This window comes from Lepisosteus oculatus, chromosome 1 (genome assembly GCF_040954835.1).
Source record: "Lepisosteus oculatus isolate fLepOcu1 chromosome 1, fLepOcu1.hap2, whole genome shotgun sequence".
Classification (NCBI taxonomy): domain Eukaryota; kingdom Metazoa; phylum Chordata; class Actinopteri; order Semionotiformes; family Lepisosteidae; genus Lepisosteus; species Lepisosteus oculatus.
This window is the reverse complement of record NC_090696.1, coordinates 66,814,830-66,830,371: the sequence shown is the minus strand read 5'-3', so window position 1 is coordinate 66,830,371 and position 15,542 is coordinate 66,814,830.

The window sequence follows — 15,542 nt, the reverse complement described above, 5'->3', positions numbered from 1 at the left end:
TATTGTGTTCAGAGTTTAGTGGATGCTGGGTTCTAGTTCTAAGCAGGTTAATATTGTACTCTTCCTAGGAAGATGTAATTGAAGCCTGTTCAGTTATTTGAGTTTGCGTACGTTAGGAATTGAACAAAAGCTTCTATTGAAATGAGCAGGAATGTGTTTGAATGGTATTGCTGGGGTGTCAGGAGGTGGCTACCAGAAGGTGGACCTGTCAAAATCCAGTCCTTCAAAGCTGTAAATTCCTCAAGGCTTTGTTTCAGTTGAACTCTCAGTTACATAACTTAAAGAATAATACAGAAATGCAATAATTCAAATTATTTTGTTAAGATGTACCCACTTTTTCGAGATTTTAGCAGCTGATGATCTGAGGTGACTGACAAAACCTTTGGGATGATGATCTTAGAGGAAAGGGATAGAAACCACAGGATACAGCACAGCAAGATCTTTTCCTGTAAACCATGAGGCAACAACAAAAATGGTCAATTTCGCCTTCCTTGCTTCAATACACGCAGCCGTGTTCCATCTTTAATGAAGATGAGATCAATAAAGAGAGTTCTAGGAACGACCAAGCTTTCTCAGGCCATGACCACCATACTTCAGAATTGTCTCAGAAGTAATGTGAGCCAGGAGAGTTTTGAAATAGAATGGTATGGACAGATGAGACAAGGATAAACCATTGCCAAAGTGATGGAAAGGTAAGTGTGGAGAAAGAAACTCCAGATGTTCCCAAGAATACCCCCCGAAAAGCAATAGCTACCCTTGGCTTACATGGCTACCTCTGGAAGAAAATGTGTCCATACATATTGAGTGGAACTTCATCATGCAGTATGACAATGAGCCAAAACATACAGCCAATGTTCCCATGGAGTTCATCAGGAGTAAAAAGTGGAAAACCTTAGAAAGATCAGTCAAGTCAATCTCCATATTTAAATCCAACTGAGCATGCATGTTACATACTGACGTCAACACCTCAAGAAGAGCCAAGAATTGTCAGTGCCTTCAGCAAAGCATCTCAAATTATTATACAGTGCATTTGGTGTGCTCATTAGTTTGCTTACTTCGTGATGTTTTTGCTTCAAAGAGATATGAAACCAAATACAGATTTTTACGTTGTGACATTTACTCACAGTGAATGTGGCCCTATACTTAAGAGCACTTACTGAGCTGAACAAAAAGCACATATGTGTTCCTGTATACTCATGATCACAAATACAAATTGCTTGCAAATTTGCAAAGCAAAAATGACATTGCTTCCCAGTACGTTTAGAGGACACTGCACTGTGTCATTTGTACGTCTGTGTTATTAGTTTCTCTAATAGGGTAGAGGACCACACTCTGGAGCTGAGACTCTGTTATTAGGCTACAGATAAGGTTCAGACCTCTTAGGGAACCAGCAGCTCACTGCCATAGATGGCATCCAGGTACTTCTCCAGCTCTCTCACCCTTTTCATGTGGCAGGAAAGACTAGCTGAATAATGGAACAGTCCAGTTTTTCCAGATTGTCAATCATCTGTTCTTCTGTGTTATCGACATTCTGCAGTATGGTAAAAACCCAAAGGGAAAGGTTAATGAGCAATCATAACTTACATTTGAAAGAACTTGGTTAAAAAAAAATGAAAGCTAACCAAAATAATCAAGCCTCCGAAAGTCTATCCCAGAGGAAACCTTTCTCATTCTCTGGTTTCTAATTGATGTGTGCTTCCTGTGTCTTCTTTGTCTTATCCATCAACCAAGGACAGTAATCAGATGAGTGTCTTAGGTGACACATGACCAAGGTCTGCATCACTCTACTTTCCTATAACGCAGTAAACTAAAGAAAAGACCTACAGTTCCACATGTTTGGCCATTCCCACTTCTTTTGCACAGGATGTGTCATGCAATGTATGCAACATATTCTATACCCTTCACTTAGACTGTGGAATGGTAGTGTAGATACTAAAGTATACAAATTTACTAGAACGCCTTTACATAAAACTTCATGCAATGGAGAAGTTAGTTGCTTATTTTTTTCCAAACCTGTTTCACAGAAACCTAATTCTGAGCTTAAAACCACTAAAAGCCATTTATTAAAATACACTGGCATCAGAAATGTGGTCCTATTGTTGACATGTCTATGTACTTTGACAAATAAGACACATTTCAGAATATTGTCTTTAAGGTCTAATTTGGCACATTAGTAAACTCTAAAAATACAAGTTGTCAGTTATTTGAGATGTTTTTCCCTTACTAATCTACACGAATGACATATTTGGCATTTTAAAGCAAAAACGGAATTTGAAATTATGACGCGAAATACCAACATTTAAAAAGAGAGCTTATTTTATGGCTTCTCAAAAGTTTGGGAAAAAATCAATTTCCATCTTCATTTAAATTCGGAAGATGTAAAGTTGCTAACAAAAGGATTCTATGAATTGTTTTTCTTTTTCAAATTAATACATTTCACTCATTTTTCTGAAGAAAATTGCATCTTCATTTAGATTCCTCTGGCATTTCTGTGCCAAAAAGTACAAGAGGAGGATGTTTGCAGAAAATTAAATATTATACTATATCCTTAAACAGCATAGTAAGCTAGATATTGTATATAGATTATACATGCACAATGAGATTGTGTGGTTGGGTCTGAGAAATGCCGCAAGACTTTGGTCTGCTAGCCCAGTTAACAGGGTTATTTAAGAATGATGTCTAATTGTGCATGAGGCAGCAAAGACAGGTGACTATGCATTTACTGCTGGCTCCCAGTTTCAGTCCTGTTATAAAACATTGACGAGCAGAGCCTGAGAGAGGAACAATGCAGAGCCAGGAAAGAACAGTGAGAGGAGCCACTGAAACGCACAGAAGAGAGAGATTGCAAACAATAAAAAAGACCCACTGAAAGAACAATTAAGACAGTCTCTGTGGGGAGCTGATTGACCAATCAGAATAATTTGCAGAGTACCATTCTACTTCAAAGCCCCCCTGTTTTCAGTGAGCTATTGTCCTCTTAGCCAGCAGTCGTTTTGAAATGCTAGCAGAAAACCATTTCTCATTTTTATTTGGAAATCATCACTTTGTTTTAGGATTCTCTTTCGCTTTATTCTTTTTGAAAAGAAACTGAGCAACACTTCACCTTGTGCTGTGGGTATCTATGAATCCCTCTATTTATCCTTGGCTATAGCCTAGTCAGGTAGATATTACCATTGGAAAAAATATATAAATAGCACTTTAAAAAAATTCACACATTTTGGCGGCTCCCTGCCAAAATGGCGGGCATCTTGTAAAGTTTCAAGGGTCATTACGTTCAGTGCCCTTTTAAGTTAAATGTTAGGTCAGCATAGTTGAGTATTGTGGTATTGTACTCCACGGTCCCTCCCACCCCTCCTGCAGCCTTCTATTGTGGTACTGTATTCCACAATACTCCAGTATTGTGGACGATCCCTCCCACCCCTCCTGCAATCTCTTTGCCCTCCTACCATCTGGTAATAGATATCGCAGTATACGGGTCAGCTCCACCAGACTCCATTACAGCTTTTTTCCACAGGCTGTCAGGCTCCTCAACACCCTGGTACCTACTTTACCTACTCCAAATGTGGAAACTTAGTTCTTTTTTGCCTAATGTCAGGCATACTGTCTGATGTATTCTTTGCACAGTTTTTTTGCACAATCCTGTAAAGTAAATTGCACTATGCACACTGCACTTTATGTACCCTGTACCCTGTCAGAAATGTCTATGTATAGCATTTACTTGTCAGTGCCTTGTCTGTATTCGCACTGTAGACCTGGAGAACGATATCTCGCTCCTGTGTATACTTGTATATGGCTGGATTGACAAATAATCTTGAACATGAACTTGAGACATACAGCTTGTTGTTATTGGAGCTGGGTACTTGGTTACCCCAATACCATGGTGAGGACAGCCATAATGTCATCCTGCTCTACTGCTCTTTTATGTGTTGATTCACCATGAAAACAACCTGGAATCTCTGTTGCACGTTTATCAAGGTTCATTTGATACTGAGCCTTTTATTGAAGGTAGTGTCAGCCCTCCTTGAAATCTGAAGAGCATTAAATTCTCATTATAGGACAGGAGCCTAAGGCCGTAAGGCCTTGTCACTCGGGGGAAGAGAAGGGAAGTGCTGTCAACTGATCACTACTTGGTGGTGAGTTGGATCTTATTCTGTGGAACGGATTTCAACTCCCACCTCCAGAATGACTTCTCTTGCAGGTCCCAGGTCCTGGACATTGAGTCTGAGTGGATCATGAAAGCCTCTGACATCAAGACGATGGCAAACACTAAACTATACTATACTATACTGTAAAAAGACGCCGTCCTTCAGATGAGAAGTAAAAACGGGTAAAACTGACTCTCTGTGGTCAGTAAAAATCCCAGGGCATTTCTTGAAAAGTGTAGGGGTGTAACTCCGGCGTCCTGGCCAAATTTCCCATTGGCCCAGTAACAGCTGATGTGTAGTGAGTGAACTGGCACACTATGGCTGCCGTTGCATCATCCAGGTGGGGGCTGCACATTGGTGGAGGTGGAGGGATCCCCATTACCTGTAAAGCACTTTGAGTGGAGTGTCCAGAAAAGCGCTATATAAGTGTCAGCAATTATTGTTATTGTTATTGTTATTGTCATTGTCATTGTCATTGTCATTGTCATTGTTATTGTTATTGTTATTGTTATTGTTATTGTTATTGTTATTGTTATTAAAGGTCCACTGCAGAGTTGGCTTCCTGATTGAAGTGGCAGTCCAGATCTTCAACTGGTCTACTTTTGAATGTGGGAGAAGGGAGAGCTTCCAATCAGCATCCTTCTTCTTTCTACCGAATATAGATGCGGGACTCTGAGCTGGCCTGCTGTCTTCTTTCTGTCTGGACTGTGTGGTCAACAGGATCATCTACTGAGAATGGAAGAGGAAATGCTAAGGCAGGTCTGTGCATGAATCCGTTAAACACAAAGTCACTTCAAGCAGCCTGTGAAGGGATGAATCACTCTGCCCACTGTGCTGCTTTCCAACCAAGCAAGACACTGGGGAGCCTTCACATGTTTTAGTTTCTGTCTCAAAAAGCCAAATCCGTTGTATTATTATTGTTATGACACTGCTGAAAGTTCCTTTCCAGTGCTCTATGGCCTCAGCAGGGCTACCCAGCAATAAACAGAGCAATGTGAAACCTACCATAAAATGAAACGTGAATCATTTTCCCACCTTTGCTTGGAATGCAGTAGTTTTGCTGTTTATTTTTGCATGCATGTCCAAGGCTGTCAGAAAAGATGGTGTGAACTGTGACAACGCACCAAGCAAAGAATGCATACTGCTACATTTTTTGTAATTGTTATTCAGACTGGGTCTATCGCTGCCATTTTAGGGAAACTCATGTTTTGTTCTTTCTAGAGTGAGTTGATAGTTACACACTGAAGGAAAGAAATGTCATTTTAACCCCAGCCCACTTGAGTTAATTGACATTAAAGCCATCACGTATGAGCAGTGATACAGTTCTGCAGAGTGATAGGGTGGATTTCAAGTCTCATGTTTTCACACACCTGTGGAGACACAGGTGCACTGACATTAATTTAAAATCTTCCAGATCATTCTAGACAGTCTATCAGAATGCAACCTATAATAGCTGACACTAGTTTCTAACCGTCATTATGTTATTGTCATCCTGACTTCTGCAGAAATAGACATTTGGGCACACATGATACAGTGCCAGTCATCAGCTCAGGTGAATCACTCCAACTTGTCTAGAGCGCAGGCTTGAGCAGGGAGATGAAGAGGCCATTGCTGTAATAACTGATCCACTTTTTTTTATTTTTCACGGGATATCCGTAACCACAATAACCTCAGCAGTTATCACATAAAACACTTCATCCCTGATCACGTTGTGCATTTGGAAAGCAACAGAAAGTGGATGGCCTCTGCAAACAAGTTGGAATATGTGCTGTATGTGTTGCCTCGTGTCTCCCCTGTGCTATGAAGGGTTATGAAAATGAGCAGCTCTGGATAACACTTGACATTACCGAACCTAGGGATCTTTGGAAAAACAAAATAACTGCAGGGTGCTGGTTTCTGTCTTTGCCATGTGGATTCATGTACCTGTCTGAGAGCAGCTGCGTGATCCCATTTCATCCGGTCTTGCCTGCCAGGTGAAAAAAACGCTGACAGGAACATTATCATTGAGAAATAAAAACGATGGGTTCAGCGAAGCAGCTTCAGACGAAGGCTAAGAACAAACTGCAAAACACAAATACAAGAAGACCTTTTTTTAGAGGACTTCAGAAAACTACATGAATATCCTTTCCCAATATGTTGAATTTGTTTGGTACTGTTTATTTGTAAATTGTGAAAAGGAACCTTATTGTGCTTGACAGTGTGTGTGGAGGAGGGATACCAGCAGTCATCTGTTGTGTGTGGGCAGCAGGTTGGCAGAGCCTCAACCTACAGCACCCTTAGAGCACCATCATAATTAACACCTGCCTAATTAATTGGCAGAAAACACGCTGCTCACGACGAGCTTTTAAAACTATTAATTTGATGCAGCTAAATAAATACAGTTTCTAGGTTTGTTTCCTCACTCCTCCTCACCGTAGCAAACCACTGACACCAGGCGTAATCCCTCTCGGTGAACAGCCGATCAGGACGAGCAGAGCCTGGAGACCCGCCTGCGTGCTCGACTGGGAGATCTCTCTTCAGAAGGGCTGTCTGCAAATTGCCCGTTTTGTTCATTTGCTTCCCAGCCGGTCTGCCTGCACAATCTGTTTGCGCTCTCTTCAGAAAATGCTTTCAACAGGACGTGTAGTCATTGCATTCTCTGCATATTTCTCTCTTGTTTCTTTTTTCTGACTACACACCAAGGTTATTCCATGCTTGCCAACTTCTCGGCCTATTTGGCGGGAATGAAGCTGGCTCGCTCTCCCCATTTTTCTGCAGGGTTTTCAGTGGGATGAGGAGGCTTTAGACTGATCCTGTTGGCTGGACATCAGCCTGTCTTTGAGCAAAACAGAGTGGAAGACTGGAAGTAACTGGCCTCCGTGCAACTGAGGCACATCAGCCTGGTTCACCCAAAGGCATGTGTTTTGCAAACTGGTGCAAGATCAATGGACAATCCAGTTGACAATAATGCCATAAAAAAAAATTGACTGGAAAAACAATTAAATCATTCCTTGAATGGAAGTTGACAGTCAGTTATTGACTATTCCATTAGCTGTGTCCAGAAAATCCACATGCACGGTTCGGAAAAAATGGTCCTTTCTGAAGTGTTGCTGGTGAAAGTGGGGATAATAATGGTCAACTGTCTTTGAATGAGCAAAGAAAGGTCTAAGATTGGGGTTCAGTAAAAGCATATCCACGGAGCAAAGTAATGGCTAATTGTTTGCTTGAAGAACTCGTGATGATGATGATCATCAGCTGCAGATAGACCTGGGCCTTTCCTAAAAATGTTCAGCCGGGTTCTCTCTTGGCTAGGTAATTTAAGCCTATTTGATTGTCTAATTTGGGGTGATGCATGCGGTTAGTCATGAGAAAATTGTTCTCCACTCCTGTTGACTCTCCTTGTTCCAAAGGCCAGGTAGGTGTTGAAATGTAAGTGTTTTTGTTTTAGAAATGGACAATATCTTAATCCAAGCTATAACACTGGAAACAGGCCAGGTCAGGTAGGCAGGTACACAGAGGTTGCTGTGACAGGATGGGGACAGTGGGAGGATTGATCATGTGTGCATACAGACCTGCTGAAAGATGTGCTTAGGAACAAGGAATCCAGGGGAGGGATAGACTGGAGTGTGTTGGATTGGTGCAACCAATCAGCTTCCTTGTTGCACCTCCCACCAGTACCCAAGATTCTCACAGGGAAGCTGATGATCCTACCAGCAGACCCTAAGGTGTCACTGAGCTTTAGTTGATTACCCTGTCTTAGCTCTGTGGCAGTCCCTTTATGAAGTCCCAGTCCCTGCCCAATTGGTAACCCTGAAGTTGAGTCAAATTTCCAGCAGTGGGACCTGCTCTTCAATCTTGCCCAAGTTTACAGTATCACAGAACTGGTGCAGTAGAGTGATTAAAACAAGTCAATGTTTCTAAACCGCATTGTGGCTCAGGTCAGAAAAAACAGTCATGCAATAGACAGGATTTCTCCACCTTCAAACAAAACGTGTAATGGAGAACATGCACGTCAGAGAGCTCTGACCTGTCGAATTGTGTCTCTTCCTCGTCTGTGCAGGTCTGCCTAAATGATTGTGGTGGAGAAAACCTTGCGCGGTTTTGTACTAAAAATATGCGCTGCCTGTCAGAATGCCCCACGGGATTGAAGGAAGATGTTATAAAGACCTTTCAATGGTAACATTTGCTTAACGGTTGTCTGTAAGGTATAATTTAGAGCTTCACTCACAAGAACCTCACAATCTAGAGTAATAACATGGAAGCAGAATAAGATAACATTCCCTCTTACTTCTTGCACACCCCGTTAAACACCATTTGTCTTTAGATTAGAGAGTGTGCCATATGTAGGCAAGCGATACTGACTACAATGATGTGTTCAAGTGATGCACACCACAGCAATACCTCCCTTACAAAAATAACCTATAAATTACCTATAGGTTTCTATAGAAACACCCTTATTCTCTGTAGACATAAGCTGATAAGCTGAAAGAAACAACTCCAAAGAAAATCCTGACAATGTAAGTGAATTAATTAGCATTTTACCTGCTATAAAGATTCAAATTCTTTTAGTATTAGATTTTTTTCTAATACTAATTAACTCCCCTTGTGCGTTTTGCGGCAATCACCTCTCCACAAAAGCCTTTTTGGAACTTATTTTTCCCTGACACGTTCATTAGTGAGGAAAATAACGTTCTATTTTGAAGAACAATCAAAGGTACTTTGCACGCCCCTAATCCTGCTAATGGAATTGATGTTACTTACCAGAAGATCATTTTTGATCTGTTTTCGAGTGAAGCAGCATGGCATTTCACTGAAGCAGTGTGGCATTTCAGCCATGCTGAGAGGGGCACTTTACCGACTGTTAATGTTATTATTTTATTACTCATTTTCTTATAAGCACACGTCACGAGAAAGCTTATCTAAATACCAAAGTACGATGTTCTGGGAACTTGTGGGGCATGATCACTTAAAACTGCAGGGTTTTTCACTTTTGCCTGCTGGGGCAGTTGGTATTTGCATGCTCTACTATATTTTCTCAAGTTTTGGGCTATATGCTGCTAATATATCTGTTATATTATTCATCCATCTATCCATCCGTCCACACATTTTCTAAACTCTCCTTCCTCTTCGGGCCGCAGGGAAGCCAGAACCTATTTTCGGCAAATAATGGGCACAAGGTATAGTACTTGCTGGAGAGAACACCAGTCCATGGCAAAGCAAACACACAGACACACACAGACAGGCACATACTCACACCAAGGTCAGTTTTCCCTGAAGCCAATTAACCTACCAGTATGTTTTTGGACTGTGGGAGGAAATTGGAAATCAGGGAGAACACACACTCCATATAGGCGGCTGCATTATAATATTGAATTATAAAATATGTATTTTATTTCCCCTATCACGTGGGCTGTGCTTATATTCCTTCATATTGTTCAACTGAATGAATAAGAAAATTCAGAATAAACATGGTGACTGTTGCTTTGGAATGAAACCCCTGTTTTGTTACACTCAGTTATGAATTCTCTGCAGATTTTCAGCTACAGCATTGTATGGTTTCTAGCACAGGTACACAGTATTAGATATACTATGGTATCCAGCTCTGTTTAAGCCCAGGGAGTGAAACAGCAAAAACACAATTCTGAATAAGACATTTTTAAATTATTGATACAGGAGTGGTTCTGAAAGGACATTTTAGACATATCAATAAAAATAGAAGACATTTTATATAAAGTATTACATTTATAAATATGTATTTTATTATATTTTCAGGTGTTTATATCATTTTCATCCTCATATATATTGAATTATACATTTTTTAAATGTGCAGATATTTTTTTCATATTTCTCTATTTGATTTTCATAAAGTTTGGTTATTGATGTTGAATAAAGTTTTTCTTTTTCTTACAGAAAAGTCTAATTTGACAGGCTGCTGTGGACAAAGTGATTTCTGCATCGACCACTTTAAGAGACTTAGAAGATATTACAAAATACGGTGATCTGAAAGCTCCTGGAAAAAGACAAAATGTAAAAGTGTAGGTATTAGTAAAAAATAATCTGTATAAGTATGTACGGAAGCACGTTTCCGCCAGGGAGTAAAAAAAGAAAACGTGCTATGGTATCTCGTACTTATCAAATGAAAAAGTCGTATAACAAACTATAGGCTATGGTGGGCGTTGAATATATTTGTGTGGCATACAATACGTGTTTAACACTTTGTTTCTTCTCTTCTCCTTTCTTTTGGCTAAGCAGTGTTCGTGTTGGATCCATCTGATTAAATGAACATCCACAGTGACCCAATGTGTATAATTTATATTGCTGAATAAGAATAATGAAAAACAGTTTAACTTTTCAATATTTCATGATGCAGAAACCATGGCGCATTAACTTAACCTTGTATCGTTTTTTTAATTTGCTTTGGGAACTGGCAATGAATACTTTGTACATGAAAATGTAAACGAAGCTGCTTTTTCCTCGCTTGATATTTACCCGTTAGAAACGGGCCGCACCGTGAAAACCCCTTCACCCGTGCGGGATCATTTCATTCCCCCATTTCCCCAATGCAGACGGCAGACTGTGATAGACGAAACACGGCAACTTTAAATAAAATGAAACAACTCGAAAATAACACCAATCCTTCAAGAATTGAATCACGGGGAAATGAGTGACGGGGGAATAAGTAGTGATTACTTCCAATTTATGAAGAAGGCACAACAGTCGATATGTCCTTTTCAGTATGAAATTAACCTCTGCATCGCCGCAGAAAAAGAAAGACGTCGTAGACTATTGATTAGAACAAATCATCAACTGAGTATTTGAATATTTCTATCTCAGAGATGGAACTGGGCAAAACCCCGAACGACAAAGCACCATAAAACAAACAATAACTGAACAGATTTTAGTATTTTCAAATGATAATACGTTTATTGTTAGATTAGTTTCTGTATTATTTCATTAAAAAACAATAGTTCACTCAGAATGCAACAAAGTTACGTAGAGTACCATAACAGGACAGGCTGAATTGTTAATCCAGGACTATTCATTTGCATATTCACAGAGTGAAAACTCCTATGATTCCTGAAAATGCCTTTATCATTGTATGGAACACCAATTCTATTGTACAAATGATCGCTTTTTCATAAGACATGGTAAACCTTGATTTGGCATACAGTTCGTGTTTTAACATGTTGTTACTTCTTTTCTCTTTTGTCTAAGCAGCAGTTGCTTAATTGATGCACTCGATGATGTCTGTACCATAGGCAACAGGTTGTTCAGAGTAGACTGTATCAACTGCGCACTTATTCCTTAGACAACGCAGGGAGGGGACGTAACACTGTATATTGCAGATATAACTGGAAAACATGCTCAACTCTTTCAGCTAATGGCAGTTAATTTACAGGATTATTCATGACACCTGTAGATTTGAGGGACTACTCCTTGCGAAACGTAAAACATACGAACCTACTTTTCTTACGCCGTCAGTATTTGTAAACAACTTTGCTCTCTACAATTCCGACTTGCGACACGATTGAATACTCAGCCTTGTTATTCAAAGCAGGTGTGTATCGGATAAATTACGGGTGTCGTGGAGCTACCGAGCACCGAGAGAGGTATAGAAATTAGGAGAGCAACACATTGATTGTTCTTCATTAGGTGCATCTGTGCAATGTCCTTAAAGCTCGCAGGCCCCACATTTGGCAGTGCCTAGCAACAAACAGATCTCAGGCACAAGCCACAGCTGTACACACAGCCTAGTAACAGGGGTCTTAGGGCAAAACAGGCACAGACACTGAATTTTTATGCTCCCTATGGGAAATATTTCTTTGTGTACTTTAACTGAGAGCCTACAGCACAGCCCACCCTTGTGCACAGAACACATAGGCTGATGGACAGCATTCACAGTACTAGTGACACAGTCAGGGTGGCCAGTTGGAGGACACAGCTGAGCTGAAGGTCCTTGAAATGCTTGATTACCTTCCCAGTGTCTTTGATGTTCCCTGTCTCAGAGCAGCAAGCAGCATTTTAGAATCAGTTTCCCAGTTAATTATTTAACTACTTACACTTATATAGCTGGACACTTTTCTGGACACTCCACTCCCCTCCATCGTCACCAATGTGTAGCCCCACCAGGATGATGCAACAGCAGCATGCTTACAACACTCCAGCTATCAGGGGGGAGGAGAACAGAGTGATGAAGCCATGATTGGTAAGGGCCAATGAGAAATTTGGCCAGGACACTTGTTACAGCCCTACTCTTTTCAAGAAACACCCTGGGATTTATAATGACCACAGAGAGTCAGGCCGGTTTACAACCGTCATCTCATCTGAAGGATGGTGCCTTTTTACGGTATAGTGTCCCCGTCACTATACTGGGGCATTAGGACCCACCTAGACCACAGGGTGAGCGCCCCCTGCTGGCCAAACTAACACCTCTTCCTTCCTAATGTTAGTTATTCCCATCCAGGTACTGACCAGGCTCACACCTGCTGAGCTTCAGTGGGTTGCCAGTTGTGATTTGCAGGGTGATATGGCTGCTGGCTAATTGAATAACAGTATGGAGAGGAAGACTAAGAACCATTGTCATCACACAAAATGAACTTGTCGTGCCATTACTAACCTTGAAGCACTTTTGCCATGTTACCTGAAGACATTTCAGCCTGTCAGTGAAGGACATTCCTTTAAGCAATCTTGGTCTTCTAAAATCTTCTAAAATATGTATTTTAACAACAAAATGCCAACCAGGGGACACATGTAGAAAATATATGAAAGTGCATTTAACAGTTAACAGGAGGCACATCTTTACCGAAAGGGTGGTGGGGGTGTGGAACAAGCTACCCAGTCAAATTGTCCAAGCCGATGCCCTGGCTTTTTTTCAGAAATGAAATGATGAGATGAGATCCACTGATCAAATTGTCCGGGTGGACCAAGTGGCCTCCTTTCCTCTTTGAACCTTGGTATGTTTTTATCACCATTAACTATATTCAAGGTTTCAGAGGAGTAAACCTGCAGATTCCAAGTAAAACACAGAATTTTCCTCCTTTTCCTTTATTCCATATCTGCCGAATGCATTGCTCACCAGCAGCCATATCACCCTGCAACTCACAACTGGCAGCCCACTGAAGCTCAGCAGGTGTGAGCCTGGTCAGTACCTGGATGGGAGACCTCCTGGGAAAAACTAAGGTTGCTGCTGGAAGAGGTGTTAGTGGGGCCAGCAGGGGGCGCTCACCCTGCGGTCCATGTGGGTCCTAATGCCCCAGTATAGTGACGGGGACACTATACTGGGGCATTATATACTATACTGTAAACAGGCGCCGTCCTTCGGATGAGACGTAAAACCGAGGTCCTGACTCTCTGTGGTCATTCAAAAATCCCAGGGCAATAGGGGTGTAACCCCTGCGTCCTGGCCAAATTTCCCATTGGCCTTTACCAATCATTGCCTAATAATTCCCATCTATTACCACTGATAGGTGATGTGTGGTGAGTGTTCTGGTGCACTATGGCTATCGCATCATCCAAGTGGGGCTGCACAGTGGTGGTGGAGGGGAGTCCCCATTACTTGTAAAGTGCTTTGAGTGGAGTGTCCAGAAAAGTGCTATATAAGTGTAAGCAATTATTATTACTTAAGCTTTTTCGTTGGTTAAGATTTAGGTTTTAGAGACTTCTGATTTAATTTGTGATAACTGAAAAGGTTACAGTACCAGATTATTTGTAAGATCCAACAAATGTCATTATGATTGTAGAGGAATGACAGTAGCTGAAGTGAAATTAACCCTGCTTTGATTCCATTGATTTCCATTACAATCAATACAGTTGGGACATTTTAACTTGAAGATGATAAGTGGTTTGACATTAATTTGAGTAGGTTTGACTGTAAAGAAAAACTTGAACAGAATTCCGAAACAAATATATCTCGCGTCCAAATAGTTAATTACATAGCTGTTAGCCAATGGCAATATCTGAACCATTGACATGTCTGTTCTTTAGCCTGTGCTCTGAACAAGTGCCTGTGCTACCAGAGATACTGTTCTTGGGATCCATGTGCTATGAATGTGTAATTAATTATACAGTGTATTATGCAAGAAGGTGTATTGTGTATGAGGTGCATCATCTCACTTTATTTGACCAGCCTGAAATCGAAGAGATATCTTACCAAGAACTCATCATTCACCATAAAATTCTCTTTCACATCTACTCCGTAATCAAAAAGCCAGAGAGTTTCTGGCTTTCCAACAAGGAAAGTAAAATGATCCTTGTAAGACACCTGTAAAATCTATAAATATGCATGATCACCAAAAGAATTATTTCTCTGATATCATTTTGTCAAGCTGAGTTTTAATAAACCATGGCAAGGGTGTTCTAATGCTTCCTTTCATGGAAAAATGTGAATTTTTAATCCCCATAGTGGAATACATCCACTCAGAAATGATTACGGTAATCCTCAATGTAAAGTTGAAGTCCTTATCAATTTATTTATAACAAAGCTCAGGATTCAAGAGGAAAATTGATCTTTATTTGTAACTAATTGCTCTTGAAGCATATATTTTGCTTAATACAAGTACATGTTTTAGATTACCTAGACACTACTACCAACACCAATTAATGTGCCTGTAAACATTTTACTGTCAGAACTCATTTCATTCTTACACTGTATTACTAAATGTAGTCTAGAGACTTATTGATAAGTCTTTAGGCTGAGGGTACACTGCATGCAATTTTTCTGTTCCCACTTTGAATTGGCTGGGTAAAAATACATTTAGGTAAAAACGTTAAAACAGAGTAGGTAATGTGATGTAAATCAAGTTGACACCTTGGTTTCCTTCAAGAAACGGCTGGATAAGATGCTTGGATCAATTATCTATTACCTAATTTACTGCAAAATGGTGCAAAATCTAATCTGAGGCAGCATAGGTCAGGAAAAGGGAATTAAATTATATCTTTTTTGCGAAGACATGTAGAATATATTTGTACATATTTATGCAAATCCTGTTGGAGAAATCAGAGGAAATTCTACCTAAACATAATTATCTGATTCATTAAAAAAAACAAATTATCGGTGCTTCTTTAAAGTGCTCTCCAGTCCACTTTACTCTACAAAACCCTGAATGAGCTCCAGTGGTGCAGATTTCTTCTGTGAATTTGCTGAATATTGATCTCAGAAACGCCTGCTCTGACAAATTGTTTCTAGTGATTTATGTGGTTCGGTACATCAATGAACTAACTTTCCAGCCATTGATATCTCCATAAAGGTCATGGTTTAAAAGATAATGAAGGTATTTGGTTGTCTGAAATCTCACCTCAGCGTTAGCAAATTGTAAAACAGTGGGTGTTAGCCGACATTATAAATCAACCAATACATCTGAAAAGGCTGGAACCTTCAGGAACTACATCAAGAAGAAATGGTGGGAAATGAAGATCATA